The sequence below is a fragment of the Equus przewalskii genome, chromosome 5 (assembly GCF_037783145.1).
Source record: "Equus przewalskii isolate Varuska chromosome 5, EquPr2, whole genome shotgun sequence".
Taxonomy (NCBI): Eukaryota; Metazoa; Chordata; class Mammalia; order Perissodactyla; family Equidae; genus Equus; species Equus przewalskii.
The window spans coordinates 41,983,791-42,006,974 of NC_091835.1; the positions used below are offsets into that span (position 1 = coordinate 41,983,791).

General features: G+C 41.5%; 1 long non-coding RNA gene across 1 annotated transcript; it reads right to left on the reverse strand.

Moving 5' to 3' along the window:
* Window positions 1-8,679: 8,679 nt before the first annotated feature.
* LOC139083349 (uncharacterized) lies at window positions 8,680-20,249 on the reverse strand. The gene is made up of 3 exons (XR_011539990.1): window positions 19,920-20,249; window positions 15,496-15,543; window positions 8,680-9,014 (listed from the first exon to the last, which is right to left on the reverse strand). It is a non-coding gene; the product is annotated as an uncharacterized lncRNA (long non-coding RNA).
* Between the last annotated feature and the right edge of the window lie 2,935 nt (window positions 20,250-23,184).

Genomic DNA, 23,184 nt, shown 5'->3' on the forward strand with positions numbered 1-23,184 from the left:
CAAAGGGAAAAGAACTAGGTAGGAGGTGTGCCTGTTGGGCTAGGGCTGGGGTTCCAGGGCCCTAGCAAGAAGGAGGGAGAGGTGAAATAGGGCTCACTTTCAGCACCAAACTGCTGTGTGCCCAGCACAATGTCAACTCCATACTAAGTGACTGATTCATAATGAATAAAAGTGTGAATGAAGGTTTAATGAATGGATAATTTACAAAGCTGTGGGGTCAGGTGGAGAGAACCAGGAAGGGATGGTGCAACATGCAGGATGAACGTGGTAGAAAAGCCATACTACATCTCAGCCCGAAGGCTCAGGGGAAAGAGCGGCTATCAGCCCTGGAGAGAGCCATGGCTTTCGGAGTTTGACAGGAGTTGTGGCATTTGGTAGAACATGGCCACTGCCCAAACGTGGCCTGACAGGAGAGAATAAACCCCAGACCTTTCTCTCTTCCCACCCTCCAGGCTTTCATGTGTGCCTCCTGTCGCCCAAACCCCCTGGAAGCCAAAGATGCAAGGGAGCCTAGGTAGTAGTCTTAAGAGTTCAGCCTCACCAGGGCAGGACTAAGGTGGAAAGCAGACCTGGAGGGGCAAATAGCACATTAGCCTTAAGAAGCGTATTCTTGAGTGCAGGAGACAGACTAGCATGCCCAGAATTCTAATAAAGGGCAGTGAGATAAGACAAGGAGAAGACTGGACTGGGGGACTTTGCTGAGGGAGAGGCTCCCCCTTAGGGGCTGAGGGAGACAAAGTTGGGTACTTATTAGGACCACTTGGCGGAGAATTTCAAGACTTAGGGCTGACAAAACAAAACAATACAGAGAAGCCATCAAGGTCCTTAATAGAATATATCATCTGAGTCTTTTTATAAAAAAATTTCAGTGGCTGTTGGCAGGCCCTGAGTATGGGCTAGACGTCTCCAAATTCTCGGATCAGCTATAACTATCAATCAGAGTAACTCTTCTTCCCTTCCTCCCTCCCTTCCTCCCTTCCTCCCTTCCTCCCTTCCTCCCTCCTTCCCTCCCTCCCTCCCTTCCTTCCTCCCTTCCTTCCTTCCTTCCTTCTTTCTCCCTCTCTCCCTCCCTCCTTCCTTTCCTTCCAGCAAATATTACTGGAGTCCTTTGCACGTGGCAGGCATTGTGCCTGCCACCTGCTTCTGCTTGGTTTCAGTCCTGGGGTGGCTCTTCCTCACCATTGTCCCTTTCTCTCTGCCCTGCAGACTAGCCTTTCCAGATCCTTTTTGAGGGACAGCGAAACTTCCTCGTTTCTTGGCAGGCAACCATTGTTGTCTAGGGTGGAAAGAGGGGACATGCGAAGGCTGTTCAAAAGGAGTAAGCCATGTGGAATATGTAATCTAAAGTGTGGACAGAGGAGTGGAAGGAAAGATCGAGATTCTGGAAATTCCGGACTAGAAGGTAAAGGCTGTGAGGTGACAGGGAAGAGGCATCTCTGAGAGATTTAGTTCAATGCTATAGGGGAAATGGAGTAAAATGATAGCTCCTGTCCCTTTTCTTTCACTCCTTCTACAAGCCATCAGCACAAATATGGCGGAAAAGCCACCTCAGCAGGGCAGGCAGAGCCCTCTCTTAGCTCTCTTGACACAGAACTGACCCTTTTTAGGTCTAAACCAGGGATTCAGTAGTGTACAAGGTGCACTAGTCCTAGAACCCTTAAGCAATGCAGACAGGCTTGTGGACACTTGCGACAAATTTCTGGCAGTTCCCTCTGCCAATATGCCTCCCTCACCCTGTCTGTAGGGACCTGCCTGTTTATCTTTCCCTCCTTCTGCCAATGATCAGTGACCTGATTGCATCATTTCTTTGGAGAACTACTTTCCAGTCTGTCTCTCCTCTGTCCCTTGGAGCCACCGCTCCTTAATAGCTCAGTATGTCTGGCCAACCTATTCGGAAGTATCTCTGAGGCGTCCCCCCAGATTCCAATTTTAATTGAGTAGCTACCTGTTTGCTGACAATGTATTTCATCACTTTTACAACTTCTCCCTTCCCTCATGAGCATCAAATGTCAATAGGGTCTCCGTCTTGGTCTCTACTTTGAGCAGCACAGTGGTGAAGAGCGTTGACATCAGACTGTCGGGGCGTTGGAGTCTGCTTCTTCTATTAGCAGCAATGTGATCTTGGAGAAGTCACTTAACCTCTTTGAGCCTGTTACCTCTTGTGTAAAATGGGAATGGTAATAGTTCCAATTTTGTAGGACTGTTATTGGGATTAAAGGAGTCAATATGTATAAAATGCTGGACCCTCTGTCTGACCCACTGTGAGTTCTCGGTAACAGTATTTGTTTATTAGTATCATTGTTGTGGTTGTTGTTATGGCCCAGGGCACAGCATGGTCCACTGTAGAGTGCAGTGTGCTGATTTTATCTCTAAATTGCATTCTGCGCTCAGTGACAGTGCTCTTCTAAGCACAGGGATGACTTAGTTCTCAGGTTTATCTCCATGTAAAACTCATCTTCTCAAGAGGAGACAAGGGTGAGGTTCAAGATCTAGTCATTAAAGGCAGCTGTAAGCTTCTTTCAGCATTTCCTTACAATCAGAGAATCAACTTATGTTGGAGCTAACGGTGCTTAGAGAACTTTTAGCCTACACTGGGCAATTATCAGTTGAAAAAAAATGCTTAAAGTTATGATCTGGGGCAGCCTAGACTAGAAGAGAGGGTCTCTTAATACTCAATGTAGTGTTCTTTCTACACCACTAGGGTTTTTCATGTTTTATATCTTTTCTCTCTCTCTATCTCATCTATTTGAATCTTTTTCTCTCAAATTAAGTCTTTCCCAGAGCCCCCGTTTCTGAAGAGGGAAAGCTGTGCTGCTCGCGTTGAAGGGAGATGCAGGACCTGGACCCCTGCACACTGGCCTTTGCTTTGCCCTCTGCAGGGCCCTTGAGACTGCCCACATCACTGTCTTGTCAGGACTTGTGCATCTGTTTCTTTAACATGCTGTCAAATTCCGTTTTCCTAACCAGTTTGTCTGGTATATGGAGTTTTGGAACCTATTCTCTTTTAAAAGGGGGTTGTCAGCTAATACGCTCCTATAATACATTGAAAACGGACAAGTTTTTGGACAGATCACCTTGAACTTTGGTCTTTGCAAGGAGCCTGGAAGCCAGCCTGACTCTCTAAGATCGGCCAAGTTCTGGAGGATGGGAAGGACCCTAAAGCAAACAAGCCTACACCCCGCTTTCATCAACCCACATATTTCTGTCCTCAGCTTGCAGCACACCCAGGGTTGAGTTCCAGAAATTCCATTTAATTTCCTTGGCTTCTATATTTACTCAGTTACAACTTGACCAGAAGGAGTCTTGGCACTAAAAACCTGCAAGTAAAAGGCTATTTCTTTGAACTTTGTTGCCCAATTTTGTAGACATTTTAGGTTTAGATAAGGTTTTGGGTGGCCAGTCTATTCTTTCTACATGTTGTTCTGAAAATGAACCCAAACTCTGCCACCTTCTGAGATTTCCTGGTCATATTGTGGCAGTAACAAGCTAGCATTCCTGATTCTAAAGCCAAGTTTTTCTGAGGGTTGTTTCTCCTCTCTGCTCCTTCCCCCAGCCATGCAACTCTCCTTACCTTCGGATCGGGGGTGCGGGGAGAGTGAGGGGTGTGTGTGTGAAGTCTGAGCATCCTCCCCAGGACCCATGAATGGCTGCTTAGAGGCATCTGTGTGTCTGCTCACCTTGTTCACTTGAGAAGATAGGCAGATTTTTTGGAAGCATCGTATCAGCTTTCTCAGCTAGTGTTTGTTTTTCGTGACCAAGATCTGCTCTAGTCAATTGAGCCTTCCACTGTATGGGTTGAAATGAGAGCTAAATGTGTAGTTTCTCTCCTACCCAGATAGCTGCGTATGCGTGTGTATGCACGTGTGTGAGTGTGAGAGCGAAAAGGGCAGGTTTAAGGAGTCCCATTATCTTCTAAGCTCCGTGACATGATAGACATATAGATCAGTGCAATAGAACTGAGAGTCCAGAAATAAATCCATGTGTCTGTAGTCAACTGATTTTTGACAAGGGTGCCAAGACCCTTCAGTGGGGGAAAAAATAGTCTTTCCAACAAACGGTGCTGGGATGACTGGATATCCACCCACAAAAGAGTGAAGTTGGGCCCTTATCTCACACCATATGCAAAAATTATCTCAAAATAGATCCAAGATTTAATTGTAAGAGGTAAAACTCTTAGAAGAAAGCATAGGGGTAAATCTTCATGATCTTGAATTTGGCAATGAATTTTTAGATATGACACCAAAAGCATGAGCCATAAAAGAAAAATTAGGTAAACTAGACTTCATCAAAATTAAAATATTTTGCGCTTCAAAGGACACTATCCAGAAAATGTAAGGACAACCTGCAGAATAGCAGAAAATATTTGCAAATGATGTATCTGTTAAGAGACTTGCATCTACAATATACAAAGACCTCTTACAACTCAATAATAAAAAGACAAATAACCCAACTAAAAAAATCGCAAAGTATCTAAAAGATGTTTTTCCAAAGAAGATATACAAATGGGCACTAAACACATGAAAAGATGCTCAACATTATTAGTCATCAGGGAAATGCAAATCAAATCCACAATGAAATGCTACTTCATACCTGCTAGGATATAGAATCAAAAAGTCAGAAATAACAAGTTTTGGTGATATGTGGAGAAATCAGAACTCACATATTCTGTTGATGGGGATATAAAATGGTACGGCCACTTTGGAAAATAGTCTGGCAGCTCCTCAAATGGTTAAATAAAGAGTTAACACATGACCCAACAATTTCACTGTTAGGTAAATACCCAAAAGAAGTGAAAACATATGTCCACAAAAGAAGTTGCGTTTGAATATTTATAGCAGCATTATTTGTAATAGAAAAAAGTTGAAAACAACCCGATGTCCATGAACTGATGAATGGATAACAAAATGTGGTGTATCCATACAATGGAATATTATTTTTCCATAAAAATGAATACAGTCCTGATCCACGCTACAACATAGATGAACCTTGAAAGCATGCTAAGTACAGCAAGCCAGTCACAACAGACCACATACTGTATGGTTCCATTTATATAAAATGTCCAGAAGAGGCAAGTCTATAGAAAAAGGAAAGTAGATTAGTATTTGCTTAAGGCTGGGGAGTATAGGGAGGCTGACAGCTAAAAGGTGTGGGATTTCTTCTTGAGATGATTAAAATGTTTTAAAATTGACTGTGGTGATGGCTACACATATATGTAACATGCGAAAAACCACTGAAATGTACACTTTTAGCCGGAGAACTGTAGAGTGTATGAATTATATTTCAATAAAGCCGTTAATTGAAAAACAGATTTTGGGAGGAGCTATAATGATCTGAATTCTTCATGGGGACTGGAGGATTCACTTTCAAGTTGCTCCTGGCTGTTGTCAGGAGGCCTTTCTTCCTCAAAATGTGAACTTCTCCACTGGGCTGCTGTATTAGTCAATGTTCTTCAGAGAAACAGAACCAATAGGATATCTATCGATCTACCTATCTATTATAAGAATTGGCTTATGCAGTTATGGCGGTTGAGAAGTCCCATGATCTGCTGTCTGCAAGCTGGAGACCCAGGAAAGTTGGTGGTGTAATTTAGTCAGAGTCCAAAGGCCTGAGAATCGGGGGCACCTTGGGTGTAAATCTCAGTCTGAGCCTGAAAGCCTGAAAAGCAGGAGTGCCAGTGTCCAAGGATAGGAGAAGATGGATGGCTCAGCTCAAGCAGAGAGAGCAAATTCGCCTTTCCTCTATCTTCTTTGTTCTATTGGGGCCCTCAATGGATTGGATGATGCCTAACTGCACTGGGGAGGGTGATCTCTTTACTCAGCCTAATTATTCGAGTGCTAATCTCTTCCAGAGACACTCTTACAGACACACCCAGAAATAATGTTTTACCAGTTATCTGGGCATTCCTTAGCCAAGTCAAGTTGACAATACAAAATTTACCATCACAGCTGCTGAGTGCTCTCATGTGATGGCAGCTGACTTCTCCCAGAGAGAGTGACCCAAGAGGGAATAAGACGAAGCTGCAATGTCTTTATGACCTGACTTGGAGGTCACATCCATCTTTTTGGTAATATTCTATTGGCTGTCCAGGTCAGCACTATTTGGTGTGGGGGTGGCCACAGAGGGGCATGAATACCAGAGGTGAGAATTATTTGGTATCATCTTGGAGGCTGCCTACCACAAATATCTGCCTCACAGTGTAGCTCTCATCATCAAATGTATAAATATTGGGTATTATTTTATCATTGACTTGGATTTGTTGTCCAAAGCTAATTAAAGTTTACTTATTCATGGTTCCTGCTTTAATTGCTCAAAATTCTTACAGTGTCTTGGATTCTACAACTGTCTGTAAAATAGAGGCACGTTTTTGAGACTATGTTCCTCGTTGGCATTTAGTTGCCAGGAGGAAACAGATAAAAGGGAGAAGCTGGCAGTTCTAGGATTACCAGGAGTGAGAGCCAAAGGACCATTTTAGCTCAATTCTGTTGCCCTGCTTGTCAACTCAGCATTTGTCTCCTCACAGCTTTATTACGTGGGCTGAAAAGATGCAACAGAGAAAATTGCAAAATTTGCAACGAGAAGGGGAAAAGAACCTAGGACTGGGACCCAAGAAGAAACACTGAGTGTCCTCGGGTGATTGGCCAGGGAACGGTGCTTATCTGGAATCTGGTCCAGCTTCAGGCCGGCCCCAGGAGGGCGGGTTCAGACAGGATGGAGATGAGGGTGTGGTAGGACCGTAGCCAGATGGCTGTAAGTGGCCCGTTCCCTCCCTGCCTCCTCCCGTGTTTACGGCTTCTGGAACACAGCGCTCCCTGGCCTCTAAAGCCCTTGACGGTGGTGGATTTCAGGCTGCCTTCTGCTGTTCTTGGGTTATGATTCTATCACAGACAACACATGGACTTTAGGCTCCATACGATGATAAAATCTAACCCCACGTTCACCAGAGCAGAATCTGATGATTTGGGTAGTTACTATCATGACCTGGATGTTTCCTTTCAACGTTCTGAGTCCAGTCCTGTATCTTCAGCGGCTCTCTTAGGAGTCTAGTCTCTCATGTTTACTCCCTCGACTGTCAAAGAAATCTGTTTTCTCACCTATCCAGAAAACTCTGTCATAATTTTATAAATATTAACATCTGTGTTAGACATTTCCAGAATGTTCAGGTATCTTATTTCATTTAATCATCAGTGTGACCCTGTGACATAGGTAATATTACTTTCATTCGAAGGCTGAGAGAAAGGAAACATGAAAGATCGAGCAATTGGTTTAGTAGGGCACAGCTAGTAACTGACTCCCAAACGCAGCTCTCCAGGCCTTCTGCTGACCGCATCCCAGATAGGAGGGGATCTCTTAACTTACAGCACCTCTGCTCTTTCTTGGGGGAAGAGAGTGACCTACTGAAGTAACCCATTACACATAAATAACGCTTTATACAGGCTGTGGAAGCCATTCTCCCTACACACTCTGTTCAGGGTCGGGGCATTACCCAGGAGCTCCCATCCAGCTAGTTTAGAAGTTAATGAGAAGACTGAGCGATCCTGGGAGTGGCCAGAGACCACGTATAGACGAGTTGACAATAACTCAAGGTTAAGGTCAGCTCTGCAAACCCCAGATAAATTCTGGAATCATTCCTATCTTCTGAGGCTCCTCCAGATTGGACGTGCTCAGAGGAGGCATGGCACTGGTTTGGGCTCCATCCTAGTGTGGATTCCTGCTTGGGATGGGGCAAAAACTGCACTGACCTCCTTGGGTGTGTGGTGGCGGGAGGGAGCACACAGTTTTGCCTTACGCAGAGATCTGATCACCCTGGTCATCTTGTGACACTCCTTAGCATCTAGCAAGCACAAGTTAGCACAGAGCACGTACTCAAACGTTTTTTGAATTTAACCAAATGATAAGCAATATTTTGTCTTGTTTTTTTCCCCCTCCAGGAAACCTATTGTACAAATGAAATACACTTAACTGAAATTTCTCTCTCTCCTTCCATTCTCCCCCTTTCTTTCTTTTTTTTCTTGCCTCCCATACATTCATTTATATAGGATGTTAACATTTTCAGTGTCTTGCAGTCTCCTCAAGCCCTACACAGAGAAGGGCAGAATACAAACAAATAAGGAGCCTCCCAAAATAATCTCATTTGATCTGTTCATCATTTTTACTCAGAATGCACATCAAATATAATTTGCCATTAACTGATTCTACCTCAAATCCGGGTGTTTGTTCTATTTTATTTTTCTGCTTCCTGCATTAAGAAGCTATTATCCTTTGTCCTCCACTCCCACCCCTGGAGAGAGAAAAAAAAATCCTCTTGTTTTCTGTGGGTGGCCTGTGTGGGTTCCTGAGCAGATGTTCAAGGAGTTAGATTTCAGCATCTGTAAATTTGGGCGTGAGTCCCTTTGGTCAGCCGTTAGTATTCACTAAACTGCTACCTGAGTACCTCCCTCCCCACCTCTATTACTTTTTTCACTTTATTTTCAACTCCATTATTTAAATGAACTCTTCCACTTTCTGAGTGTGTAGTTTCTTACAGTAATAAGTACCAGTGGCCTAATATCCAGGGCAGATTTCAAAATTATTTAGGTCATACGAATACTGACAATTCTTTTCTCAGCTGATTCAGGGACTTCAAGGACATCAGAAAAGTGATATTTAGCAATTAGCCTCAAGAAAATGATACACGATCTCTTGACCAAGCTCCACAGTTTTCTTTGAACAACTTAACCGAAGTTTTTCAATACAGAATGCTGCAGTGCAGCCCAACATTTTCTGTGTTTATCTTCTTTGAAGGAGACAGCGTGGAAGCGATGCGGAGGAAGTTCTGAAGCTCCCTTAGGAGAAACGGCCCTTTCTGGCAGGTGGTGGAGAAATCAAATCACCAGATTGAAAAACACAGCCCTTGATGTGATAATCACTTTCAGGGAATACGTATTCGAAAATTTAAATTTAGCAACCTGATTGAAAGTGACCATACATTTCTACATTATAAAACGTATGATTCTGAAAGACGGATGGGAGAAAACCTGTAGGAGAAGAGGAATGAAAATCAATTAACTGGATTCCAAGAACAGAAAGTGTCCCCTGGGAAGGGTTTTTAAAAGACAAAGAAGTCCAAGAGAACTGCTTGTTTCATAAGAAAACAATACGGTTTTAATAACATAAGGAAAAACAATCTTGATCCATGAGAAAGCAGGGAAGGGGAGAAAGCAATTAACTTGGCAGGGCCAAGGGTTGCTTGAAAATGATCTCAGAGGTGGAAGTTCGCCAGGCTACCAGTGAAAAGGATGGAAAAAAAATGGAAACAATTTGCTGAGAAAACCAGAAAAGCCAAAGCAGGAAATGAAATGCAACTAGCAAAGGACACAAAGAGAAATAGGGAAAAAATGTATTATTTAAATACTTAAGCCATAAGTGAGAGAGAGAGAGAAAAATGTTACTCTTCATAAATGAAAAAAGAAAGCTAAAAATATGGAAAGTTTAAAAAGTTTTAAATTATGGAAGTGATATTTCACGTCTAATCCCTCCATTCATGCACAACCATTTTGTGTGCATTTTGAAAAACATTTTGGTACATTTTCTTCTAGACCTGAGCTATAGAATACTTGAAATGTGGCAAGCTCAAATTGAGATGTGCTGTGTCAAATACACACTGGATTTTGAAGATTTAGTAAAAAAAATTACGTTAATTATTTTTATATTGATTACATGTTGAAATTATTATATTTTGAACAATAGTGTTAAATACAATATATTATTAAAATTAATTTCACCTAAATTACACAAATGGGTCACATTATATTTCTACTGGACAGTGCTGTTCTACTCTTTATTTTCTACACAAGATAATCAGGAATTCTTTGTTAACCTAGAATCATCTGAAGTTAATCAATTAAAATAGAAATCAAAATTTTATAAAAAGTACTTAAAAAGATTAATTATGATTTTTACCTTGAAAATGTAGTAAAAATTGTACAAATAGCTTTATTATAAACCCTTAAAATAAAATTTAGGTTATACTTGGAATTATACATCAATTCTTAGAAGAAAATATTAATAAATAAAATGGTGGGGGAGGGGATCGTGGGATAATTTTTCCAGAGAAAATGAAAGCTAGCTTAATGCTACATTTTTCACTTCACATTTGATTATTTTGTAACACAATCATAAAGAAGCCAATATTGCAAAAATGTTTGAAGAGTTCATCAATTTCCTCAATGGCCTCTCATAGTACTTTAACAGTCAAATTACTCTCTTTTGCATGGAATGTCTTGTTACCATTCTTCTTCACTTTCTCTTCAATTTTTTATTGATCTAACTTTCCAGATCCTTATTTGTTAGTGGCTTTGCATGTGATTTGGGCGGGCTCTCTAAACGCCTTATCCTCATTTCATTAAATCTTGCAACTACGGAGACTCAGATAATGAATATGCGGATAATGAGGACCCCGTGTATATTTACATAGCTGGGGGAACACTGTCATACGGGTCTATACCCTATATCCACTTGACACTACAGCACAGTTGTTTCCCAATAGCTTTAAGAGTTCTTAACAAACACCATCGTAAGTGAATGACTACATAATGGTCCATCTTACGGGTAAACCATAATCTGTAATTTATTGAATCATTTCCTTAATTTGGATTGTTTATGTTGGTTAATTATTTTGCTATTATAAACAATGAAAAAAATAACTTCTCTGAACCTAAATTTTTATTACATTCCTGTTTTTTTTTTTCTGATAGATACCTAGAAATGTAACCACAAGGTAGAAAATTATAGACATTTTTATCCAAACTCTGGAATAGTTTTTCCAAATGTTAGTTGTAATTTATACTTTTGAGTGTTCACGGAATCATAGCTTTGCCAACAATGAGTAATACCAAGAAAAATATTTTTGTTAATCTAATATGTGAAAATGATACCTATTTACTTTTTATTTGAATTTCTTTGATAGTGGGTTTAAGATGTTTCTTAACTATTTATATTTTATTATTCGGAAGTTCTCTGTTCATGTTATTTTTTTCATTTATCTAGGGTGGATGTTTTTGTACTTTACCTATTTCCAAGAAGTTTGATATATTAAAGATATTAACCTTTTGTCTAGTACATTTGTAAAAACCTAGGTTTTTACTTTTTATTATTATTGAAGATTTCAAACATATAGCAATGAACAGAGAATATTTATAAGAATTCTTTATGGTCACCACTAGTTTTAAAATCTTAAATTTTGCCATATTTGGCAAAGCCTTACAGAAACAATTGAATCCCCCGTGGGACTCCACCCAAGTTGTCACCCTCCACCTGTTCCAGGAGCCTTTTCTTTATGCTTCTCATTGTCATTTCTGTGCATGTTCTTATATTTACTACACATTTTTGTGTCCATAAATTATACAGAGTTTTGTTTTTCAAGTTCTAAAAATGTGTATAAACGGTGTGATGTGTCATTCAAGAGGTGGTTTCTTTTTTTCTTGCTCAAATGAATTTTTTGGGATTTATCCATGTTAATACACTAACTTCTATAGATATTTAATCGTAACTATTCATTCTTCTGTTTAGACTTTTTTTTTTTTACTATTACAGATAATGCAAAAGAAATTTAAAACAAGCCTCCTGGGGCTGGCCCGGTGGCACAGTGGTTAAGTGCGCACATTCTCGTTCGTGGTCCTGGGGTTCGCTGGTTCAGATCCCGGGTGTGGACATGGCACCACTTGGCAAGCCATGCTGTGGCAGGTGTCCCACGTATAAAGTAGAGGAAGATGGGCATGGATGTTAGCTCAGGGCCAGTCTTCCTCAGCAAAAAAAAAAAAAAAAAAAAAAGAGGATGCTTGGTACCAGATGTTAGCTCAGGGCTGATCTTCCTCAAAAAAATAAATAAACGAATAAATAAAACAAGCCTCTGCATGCATTTGTGCTATAGTTTTTTGAAGGTTCCTCTAAGGAGAATTCCCTGGTCCTAGAGATGCATGTCCTTAATTTTACTACATTGTGCCATATTTTCATCCATAGTGGGCTGTACCGATTTACATTCTCACCAGCAGTTGTAAGAATTCCTATTTCTCTGCATCCATGAAACAATTTGGTATTGACAAGCTTTAATTTTTTTTCAAACTTCCATTTTCTTGATTCTAGTGAGGTTGAACATCTTTTCATAAAGATGTTGGCCATTTGGATTTCTCTTTCTGTATATTTCCTATTTGTATCCTTTGACCATTTTTCTGTTGGGTTGTTTGTTCTGTCATGTTGAATTGTGTAAGCATTTCCTGTTCTCTGGACATTAATCCTTTTTTGATTATATGCAATGTAAATTTCATCTCTCAGTCTGTGACCTGTCTTTATGCTTCACTTTTATAGTAAAGAATTTTAGAAAATCCAATTTAATCAAATTAATTCATTTTTCTCATATAAAGTTACTACTTTTTTGTCTTGTTTAAGAAAATCTCAGGGCCGGCCCTGTGGCTGAGTGATTAAGTTCATGCACTCTGCTTTGGCAGCCTGGGGTTCACCAGTTCTGATCCTAGGCATGGACCTACACACCACTCATCAAGCCATGCTGTGGAGGCATCCCACATAGAAGGACTAGAATGACTTACAACTAGGATATATACCTATGTACTGGGGCTTTGGGGAGAAAAAAAAGGAGGAAGTCTGGCAACAGATGTTAGCTCAGGGCCAATCTTCCTCAAAAAAAAAAAGGAGAATCTCTACTGTGAGACCATGGAGATATTCTCCCGTTTTTCCTCTAAAAGATATGAGGCTTTCTTTTCAGATTTATGCTTTAATCCATTTGGAATTTATTTCTGGTTGGTGGGAGGGGGAGATACAATTTTGTGGGGAATCAGTTGTATCAGGATCATTTATTAAATATCCCATCTTTTCTTAAAAAAAATCTCCATTTATGTATTTATTTCTTTATTTGCTGAGAAAGATTAGCTCTGAGCTAACATCTGTGCCAATCTTCCTCCACTTTATCTGTGGGCTGCCACCACAGCATGGCTGACAAGTAGTGTAGGTCCTCACCTGGGATCTGAACCCACGAACCCAGGCTGCCGAAGCGGAGTGTGCCGAACTTAACCACTATGCCACAGGGCTGACCCCTCCATTGACTTTTTAAGGTCATTTCACTCATATACCAAGTTTGAATTTGTATGAGAGTCTGTTTCTGAACTCTCTATTCTGTTCTGTTGGCTTATTTGTCCATCCTTTGCTAACACACTCTGTCAATAAATCTTCTTTTTTTTTTTTTTGAGGAAGATTAGCCCTGAGCTAACATCTGCTGCCAATCCTCCTCTTTTTGCTGAGGGAGACTGGTCCTGAGCTACATTGCACCCATCTTCCTCTACTTTATAAATGGAATGCATACCACAGCACAGCTTTCCAAGTGGTGCCATGTCCTGACCCAGGATCCAAACCAGCGAAGCCTGGGCTGCTGAAGTGGAAAGTGCGCACTTAACCGCTGTGCCACTGGGCTGGCCTCTCTCAACAAATCTTCTTTATAATGAGTCTTGATCCCTGGGAGGGCAAGCCTTGCCTCTCACTTTATTTATCTACTTCAGGGATGTCTTGGATATTTTAGCCCTTTTCCCTTACATGTGAATTTTAGTATTAAATAAATATTTGAATGGAATCATAGTTCTTTTATAGATTTGTTTAGGGAGAATTGATGTCTTTTCCATATTGAGTCTTCCATTCACGGACATGTTTTATTTCTCCGTTCATTCAGGTCTTTTTTTATGTACTTCAATACAGTACTTTTCTTAACAAAGATTTTATACAATATTTATTAGTTTTATAGGTGTCTTACAGATTTTGTTGATTTTGTGAATGAGATTTTTCCATAAAGTTTTCTAATTGATTAGTACTTATTTAGAGACATCTGTTGACTTTTTAACAGCTTTATTGAGATGTAATTCACATATCACACAATTTATCCATTTAAAGTATACAATTTAATGCTTTTTAATGTATTCAAAGATATACGCAACCATCACCACAGTCCCTTTTAGAATATTTTCATTATCTCAAGAAGAAACTCGCTGTCTTTCAGCTAACCTCCTGCTCTCCCATCCCCCCCCCTCCTCCAGCCCCAAGCAACCACTAATCTGCTTTCTGTCGCTATAGATTTCCCCATTCTGGACTTTCATATGAGTGGAATAACATAATATGTGGTCTTTGTGACTGTCTTCTTTCACTTAGCACATGTTTTAAGGTTTATCTCTGTTGCGGCATGTATCCGTACTTGATTACCTTCTAAGGTTGAATAGTACTTCATTGTATATACATATTCTATTGATTTCTATATATTGATTTTGTTTCTAATAACTGCTGATGCTTTTATTAATTTTATTGATATTAATTTTCTATGTAGATTTTCTATAGATAATCCTATCCTCTGCCAATAGGGGTAGTTTTGTAAAACAGATAGTCCCTTTCTTCAAAAAGCCTAACATTTCCTTAGAAAAGTACGAGAAGCTGAAGGCGGGAACATGAATAACAAGTATTCAGCATTGTCTATGTGCTAAGTACACTTTTAGATACTTTAGAAGTGTATTCTGATTTAATAAGTACAATAATTTTTATCCATTTTATAGATTAGATGTCTGAGGCTTCTAGAATTAAGTGATTAGCTCAAAACCAGGATTCAAACCAAGACTTTCTAGCTCTAAAGTCCAGGCTTTTGTGATATGTAAGTGGCATATGTCATGGTTGTCAAGAGCATTTTAAGTTAAGGTGGCCAGGATATTAATGGTTTCCAGAAAATAATGGATTTAAATGATCCCCTCAATGGTGCGTAGGCATGAGGTAGAGAGGAGCAGTAGATGATAATTGAAGCAGGGGTGGAGGAGGTGAGCAAAGGCACAGAGTCAGGAAAGCACTAAATAGCCTGGAGATCAAAGGGTAGACCAGTTGGTTGTAATGTACTAGTTGTGTAAGCTGGTCTTGAGAAATAAATCTAGATAGGTTGGAGGATTATCTAATGAACACTCTTATCATGACATGCAGCACAGATTGAAGTAGGAAAAGTCAGAATCTCAGGCAGGACGCCATTGCTGTAGTTAAAGTGAGTAATAATAAAGACTCTACATCAATCTTAGGATGGAGTCCAACCAAAGAACTTACCCTGGTTGACCACGCCTGACATGGTCTTTCCCCTCCCTTTTCTCTAGCCTCATTTTTGTCCCTGGCTGTCTCAGCTCCAGCCTCACTGACCTCTCTCAGTTTCTTGAAGTTACTGTGTTCTTTCTGACCAAATGGTCTTTGAATAAATTATTCCATCAGTAAGTAACTTTCTTCCTTCTCGCCACAAGCCATGTCCACTTTTCTAGTCAACTTCTACTCACACATCATGTCTCAAGCCTTAATTGTGTCCTTGTCTTTCAGAATATTCATTTCAATTTGTAGGTACTATATATTCATTAATATTTTCTTGAGGAACATTAGCTTCTTCCACCAGCTTATAAATATCATTGCTGGACTAGGGAGCAGTCTGTGTCTATTTTTACTTACCTAGTTCCTAGCACAAAGCCTGGTGCAGAATAGGCATTCCAGACATATCTGTTAAATGAATGAATAAAAGAATGAATTACTTGAATTAGGAAGGATGAAGTCAGTAAGAATACAATGGGCAAGAAGGAAAGGAGGTTGCAAAAGTTTTTAAGAAGAACTGACTTGACTTGGTGATTAAATAGAGGAATGAGAGAGGTGGAGGAATTAGGAATGGTTTTCAAGTTTAGCCCCTAAGTGATTAATTAAGAGAGAAGTTATAATATTAACAAAAATGCAGAAGCCAGAAAGATGATGAATTTAATTTTAGATATCAAATCACTATGAAAGCCCCAAGGAAGACAACATTGAATAGGCATTTTTGGGTAAAAATAGTCTTATATGTAGATACAGATGTTGGACACATTTTCAGAATGAAGCAAACATCCATCCCAGAGAGTGGGTGAAATTAACAAGGGAAAGAGAATACACAGAATAGCAGAGCCCCAGGGAACTGAATCTTGACAAACGTCCATGGTAAGGAGGCAGTAAAAGGAAGAGGCGTTGACAAAGGGGACATGGGAGCAGGCAGAGAGCAGAAACATGAGGGTTGTGTGCTGCCACAGGAGCCACAGGAGGACAGAATCCCATTGAGTGGAACATCAATATTACACAGGAAGAATGAGGACCAAAAATTAGTCATTGACCTTTTGACAATTCCTTGGTGACCTTTGGGAGTAAAGCTTCTACAGAGCATGAGGTGAGGCAAAAATACTGATTTCAGAAAGAGACTACTTGTCCAGATCACTGATTTAAAAAGTGTGGCAATGGAAAGAAAATGCAAATAGGATTGTAAATAGTGGAAGAAACATCAAGGAACATGCCTCACCTTACTAGAAATCTCAATGTGCCCACAGACAGAGGAGAAAAAGTCTGGGGAGAGGAGAAACTGAAGGGGCTGTGGGATGGGGTCAGCCATGCTTATGGAGGGAAGACAGTTCAGGAAGAAGTGATGAAGCAGGTGGTGTAGCTAACTTGAGTAAAAGAGGATGCTCCTTCTGGAAGGAACAAAGTCTTTGAGGTGGAGAAAGAGGACAAGGCATCAATCTTGGTCAGATAGGAGATTATCATTTCCTGTCAAGACTGCTGAAGACAACAACAAAAGATCCTATATAACCAAAGAAATCTTGAGAAAAAAGCACAAAACTGGAGGTCTCACATTCCCTTATTCAAAATATGCTAAACAGCTACAGTAATCAAAACAGCATGATACTGGCAGAAAAAGAGACACGCAGATCAAGGGAACAGAATTGAGCACCCAGAAATAAACCCACATATCTATGGACAGCTAATTTTGATAAAGGATCCAAGAACGTACAATGGAGAAAGGAAAGTCTCTTCAGTAAACGATGTTGGGAAACTGGACAGCCACATGCAAAAGAATGAAAGTAGACTATTATCTTACACCATTCACAAAAATTAACTCAAAATCGATTAAAGACTTGAATGTAAGAGGTGAAACCATTAAACTCCTAGAAGAAAACACAGGCCGTAAGCTCTTTGACATCGGTCTTAGCAATATCTTTTTGAATATCATCTCTCCTCAGGCAAGAGAAACAAAAGGAAAAATAAACAAATGGGACTACATCAAACTAAAAAGCTTCTGCACAGCAAAGGAAACCTCATAAAATGAAAAGACAATCTACCAATTTGTGCAAGTAGAAGATAATTGCAAATCATATATTCAATAAGGGATTAACATCCAAAATATGTAAAGAGCTTGTACAATTCAACAACAACAAAAAATCCAATTAAAAAATGTTCAAAGGATATGAACAGACATTTTTCTAAAGAATATATACAGATGGCCAACGGGCACATAAAAAGATGTTCAACATCACTAATTATTAGGGCAATGCCAATCAAGACCACAATGAGATATCACCTCAAGCCCATCAGAATGACTATTATTGAAAAGACAGGAAATAATGAGTGTTAGAGAGGATGTGGAGAAAAGGAAACACTCATACGCTGCTGGTGGGAATATAAACTGGTGCAGCCACTATGGAAAACAATATGGATGTTCCTCAAAATATTAAAAATAGAAATACCATATGATCCAGCTTCTGAGCATTTATCCAAAAAACACAAAAACACTAGTGCAAAAAGATACATGCATCTCTATGTTCATTGTAGCATTATTCCCAATAGCCAAGAGCTGGAAGCAACCTAAGTGCCCCTCAGCAGATGAACAGATAAAGAAGATGTGGTGTATGTATAGATGGAATACTACTTAGCCATTGAAAAGATGAAATCTTGCCATTTGTGACAACATGGATGGACCTTGAGGGTATTATGCTAAGGGAAACAAGTCAGACGGAGTAAGCCAAATACCCTATGATTTCACTCATTTGTGGAAGATAAAACAAAAACAACAACAAACAAACACATAGACACAGAGAATAGATCGGTGGTTACCAGAGGGGAAGTAGGGAGGAGGGGAGGTCGAAGGGAGCAAAGGGGCACATGTGTACAGCGACAGACGGCAACTAGACTTTTGGTGGTGAACATGATGTAGTCTACACAGAAGTTGAAATATAACGATGTATACTTGAAATTTATAGTGTTATAAACCAGTGTTACCTCAACAAAAAATTAATTAAAAAAAAAGACCGCTGAGGGGCCTGCCAGGTGGCACAGTGGTTAAGTTCGAATGTTCTGCTTCAGTGGCCTGGGATTCGCTGGTTTGGATCCCAAGTGTGGACCTACGCACTGCTTGTCAAGCCATGCTGTGGCAGGCGTCCCACATATAAAGTAGAGGAAGATGGGCACGGATGTTAGCTCAGGGTCAGTCTTCCTCAGCGAAAAAGAGGAGGATTGGTGGCAGTTGTTAGCTTAGGGCTAATCTTCCTCAAAAAAAAAAAAAAAGACTGCTGAAGATACTGGAGTGGGAGGGGAAAGCTGAGTGCTTGAAGGATGTGGAGCAATTGGGACTAGGCATCCACATCCCCAATATTCTCCACTTGCACAAACTCAGGCTGAGAAAAAAAGTGTTCTTGCCCTAGAGCAAGCTGCCTGTTTGCCAGACCAGTAGTGACACAGCCTCTTTAAAATGCCCCAGAAGCCATGAGAACTAAAAACAGAAAAAAAAAAAAAGCAGCTTCAAGGGCTGACAGGGAGTAGCAGCCACAGTGCATTCTGGGATGGTGCTCACAGCTGGCCCCAGCCGCACCACACGTGCCCCTGCCGTGCTCCCTCTGAGGACTGTGGGAAGGGCGCTTTCCTGTGTACACAGGTGGAGGAGAACACGTTTCCCATCTCCAGCCCTGCCTCTGGCCCAGCCCAGCTGCCAACACCCTTCCTCTGGGCTGTGAACTCTAACGCATGGTCAGGCATAGGGCGCCTTGGAGGCAGTAATGAAAATCCCTTAGATTTCCTCTCCATAGTTTCAAAAGGGCTTTCCCAAAATATGATCTCATTGCATTCTCATGGGACCTTGGCATTATCATACTCAATTTAAAGATGCCAATCGTTAAATGTCTTGAGTAAGGCCATGCAGCTAATATGCAGCTAGGCCTTTTGATTTGAAAAACCTGGCTCTTTCAAACACCCACATTGTCTACACCTGACTGATCTACTTTCCAGGTGAGGAGGTGGGTTCTGGGAATTGGGAGGCAAGAACGGAAAGAACAAGAAAAGGTGGATGATAGACCTGGGTGGGTGTTTGCCACCCAGCCTGAGCTTGCTGCGGGCACCCCTTTCCTTCTGTGGGTCGGGAAGCCATTCTCATTTCTGCTAGAGGGAACTGATGGTGCCTATAAATTTAAAGTCGTCTCATGGAAATAAAAGGCTTAGTGAGTTCCTAGAAGCAGCAGAACAGGCAATTTACATGTGAGTTTGGTGATGATGGAGGTGCTTGGGACATTGATAGGAGGGAGAAACGTCTGAATCTATACTTGTCAATCTTAGGCAAACCCCATCACTGGAAATACAAGAGGGAAACGGCCTATTTCCTCCTCCTTCACCTTGGATGTGTGCTGGTCCACTCCTAGGTGAAGGGCACGGACCAGATGTGTGACCCTGGGCGAATCGCTCCATCTCTCTGGGCTTGGGCTTCCTTTCCTGGAAAACGATGAAGTCGCGCTAGATGATGATTCCTAAGGTCTGACTAACTTGAATAGTCTTTGAGTCCAGGATTCTTAGGAAAATGGAAATCATTAGAGCAGGAGGAGAAAAGTTTCTTCATGTGGGCTTCCTGTTCAGGGCCTTTTCTGATTTCCCACAGGGGCTATGAAATCTTTAACGAGCCCGTGAAACAACATCATGTTCTTGGAGGTGGGTTGTGCCCTTGTGCTATTTGCAAAACTAACTATCCAAACTAATCAATTAACCAACTAACATCCAACTAATCAACTGACTGACTGACTGACTGACTGACTAACACATACCTGAACAGCAGCCAGAGAGCAGGGGAGGAGCCATTGCAAACATCCTCTTCTGTGGAGAACAGTGATTGGCGTCTACAGCAGGGAGTGGCGCTGAGGCCTCCCCTCAGCAATCCTGGAGCTGCAGTGTCCAGCAGACCCCCAATGTGAACAACGTGGCCAACTGAACCCGTCTTATGGCCAGGCCATTGTGCCTCGGAATGAATCATTTCTAAGTAAGAAGTTTCTCAAAAGCTTGAATGGCTGGACGGCAGCCCCGGGATGTTTCCTGAGACAAACCTGCAACTGCTTGGTGCTCTTAGCTTGCAGGGCACGGCGATTTGGGTTTCATCTGGCCGTGCCAAGTGTGGAGAGGCCCCGTGTGCACTTTCAGTCACATGACCTGGTGACTCAGGCCCTTTCTGGTTCATGCTTGTTGGATATGGGAACAGGGAGGAAAGGTGAGAAAACCCTTCGCTGTGGCTCTCTGGGAGGGTCCGGGGTTGAGTAATAGTCTGTTGTTATATGGGTTGCCCTGAGCTCTTTTTACGTGAGCATAATAAAGTTATCTTATAGCCACAGAATTGCCATTTTCAGACGAGGTTTCCGGAGCTCATGTATTCCATCTCCCGTTTCCAACAGGAGTAAGCTAAAGTCATCCGAGGGAAAAGAAAATCTACATTTCACCACTTCCTTTAGGGAAATAGTTTGGTATTTAACCACCTCATCACCAGAAATATTTTTTGTGCTATTTAACCTGAATCCACCCTGCCACGTTTCAGCCGGATTCCTCTCACTCTGGGAGACACGGTGGAAAATTCTTTCCACGACAGTAGGAATGTCTAAGTAACCTCAAGAGAAGATGCTTATTCCAAATTTATTCTCTCTTGCCTGCCAATCTATAGCTCTCTGTTCTTTCAAACTAGGTTTTAATGGTTACCCCCTTTAGGAACCTTTCCTTCTTGAACCATTCTTTTCCACGAAACAGACCAGGACACACAAGCTCAGGGTTTATCGTGCGTGTGCTCTTCTTGACGTGCTATTCTGAAAATACTTCGAGTCTATTTCAGGGCACGGTGCTCTGTATTTCCAAGGAGGACAGGCTCTCTTTATGGCAACCATGGTGTGTGACAGATGCCTGGGCTTGGAGTCAGAAGTCCTGCACTGTCACTTACCAGCTGTTACTTGAGGCAGCTTCCTCAGTCTCTGAGAGGTTCGGGTTACTCACCTGGAAAACAGGGAAAATGGGGCTTTAACTTCTGGGGTCATTGTGAAGATAAATAAAGGAATGGATGTACAATGATGAGGATAACGGTGTACACTTACCAGGGGACCCACAGACACTAATTCACATCCTGAAAGGGCACGTCTACCACTTCTGTTCCTGCAGTTTTTCTTGATAAGGCCTCAGTACACTGCTTTGCCCGCAGAACAAGCTTAATGAGTACTGCTGACTGACTATCTGGTGGCTGAGGACAAGCAAACTGGAAAGGATTTAAGGCCATTCTGCGGTCTGGTGAAGTCTGGAGAAGTCCAAGATTGAGGGCCCCCAACTCCCAGTGGGGAGGAGATGGGGAAGATGAGGCAGGGTGTTTGTCTGAGCTGGGCAACGAGGCAGGGCAAGATCTGTGGAAGAGGAACCGAAGGGGGATACAAAAACTGAGGCTTTAGTCCTAGAAGAGAAGTCTGGTGCAGGCCTGTGTGGGAGAAAAAAGGGGCTAGTAACATTCTCATTTAAAAAATCTGTGTAAATTGACCCGCTCTTGGAATTCACCTTTGTGCTGCATTCTCTCTATGACTGTGTCACTTCAATAAATCCATTCTGATTCTTATCTGCGGGAGGCGGGGCTTCTCTATCCAGGTGTACAGTTTGATTACCTAGGAAGGCGCAGAAGTAACTGAGGCGGAAATAATTTATGTTCTCCAGAAAACACAGGATCTTGCCTCCCTCTGGCTCCTTAGCCCTTCTTCCGCCCCAGGTCTGAGGCCATGAGAGGGCCGCAGCCATGCGCTGGGGAGTACAGGGCACGAATGTCCCCGCTGCTCTAATGTGAGGGCTTGAGCAATCCGGGGGGTTCTGTCGAAGGAAATGAGATTTGGGGAGGAAACACTAATCCTGGAGATTACTGAAGGCCAGGGAGAGGTTTGTTTCTAGAGGGTGAGGCCGGCCCTTTTTTCTCTCTAGGACAGATGAATGTGGGGGGGGGGGGGGTGGGAGGGGAGAGATGCTGTCCGAAGGTCAAGGAAAACTCACCTCTTGGCTCAAAGCAAGGGAAGCCATCTGGCAGCAGGTGCTCCTTTGTTTTTCTGTGCTTAGCGCCTCGACCCACGGTCTGGTACCAGGTGGTGAGGAGATGCGCGTGCGTGGCGCTTTCTGTTTTGCGCGATCTCAGGCGCAGAGAGCCCAGTGAAACACATTCCGCAGTTCATTAACAGGCGGTGCAAGGTCGCATTCTGGTTTTATTTTGGTTATTTGTTTTTCCCTTTCATCCCCAGTCTTCACTCTCATTCCCTTTCTGCCCCCCCTCCCTCATTTGCCACTCCCCCCAAATGCCAACCGCTGACTCAAACGTGACAGTCTCTAATGACAGGATGGGTACCCTTGTGCATGGGCTCCTAGGGACCTCTGTGAAAACTTCTCTGGACACACACCCAGCATGGGGGGTTGCTGGGCATAGGTATATGAATGCTTGATTTCACTAAGTACTGCCTGGTGGTTTTCCAGAATGGCTGTGCCGGTTTAATGCTGCTCCAGAAATACATGGATAAGTCTATTTCCCTGAATCTTCTCCAGCACTTGGTATTACCTAGCTTTCTAATCTTTGTATATTGGATGTGTATAAAGTAGTGTACCACTGTTTTAAAATTTGTATTTCTCTGATTTCTAGGCCTTCCTAGAAATACATATCTCATCTCATACTTGGCATCCACTCTCTAAATTGTGTATTACACGTTTTGCTAATTTTTCTTTTGAGTTTCTGATCTTTTTCATGTTGATTTGCAAGTTTCTCGTATATGTTAGACATATAAATATCTATGTATGTTGATACCATAATCTTTTCTTATGTTGTTCTTAATTAGTTTTGGAATCAAGGTTATATTTATTAGCCTTATAATGTATTTACTATTTTAATTTCTATAATGGTTATTTATTTATGCAAGCTTTTAATTTACTCTTCACCAATTTTGGCACTTTATAAATTCACTATAATGTCTAGGTATGGATTACCCCTTATCTATGTTATATAATGCTCCATAAGTCTTTTTGATTCTGCTTCTCTACTCCATA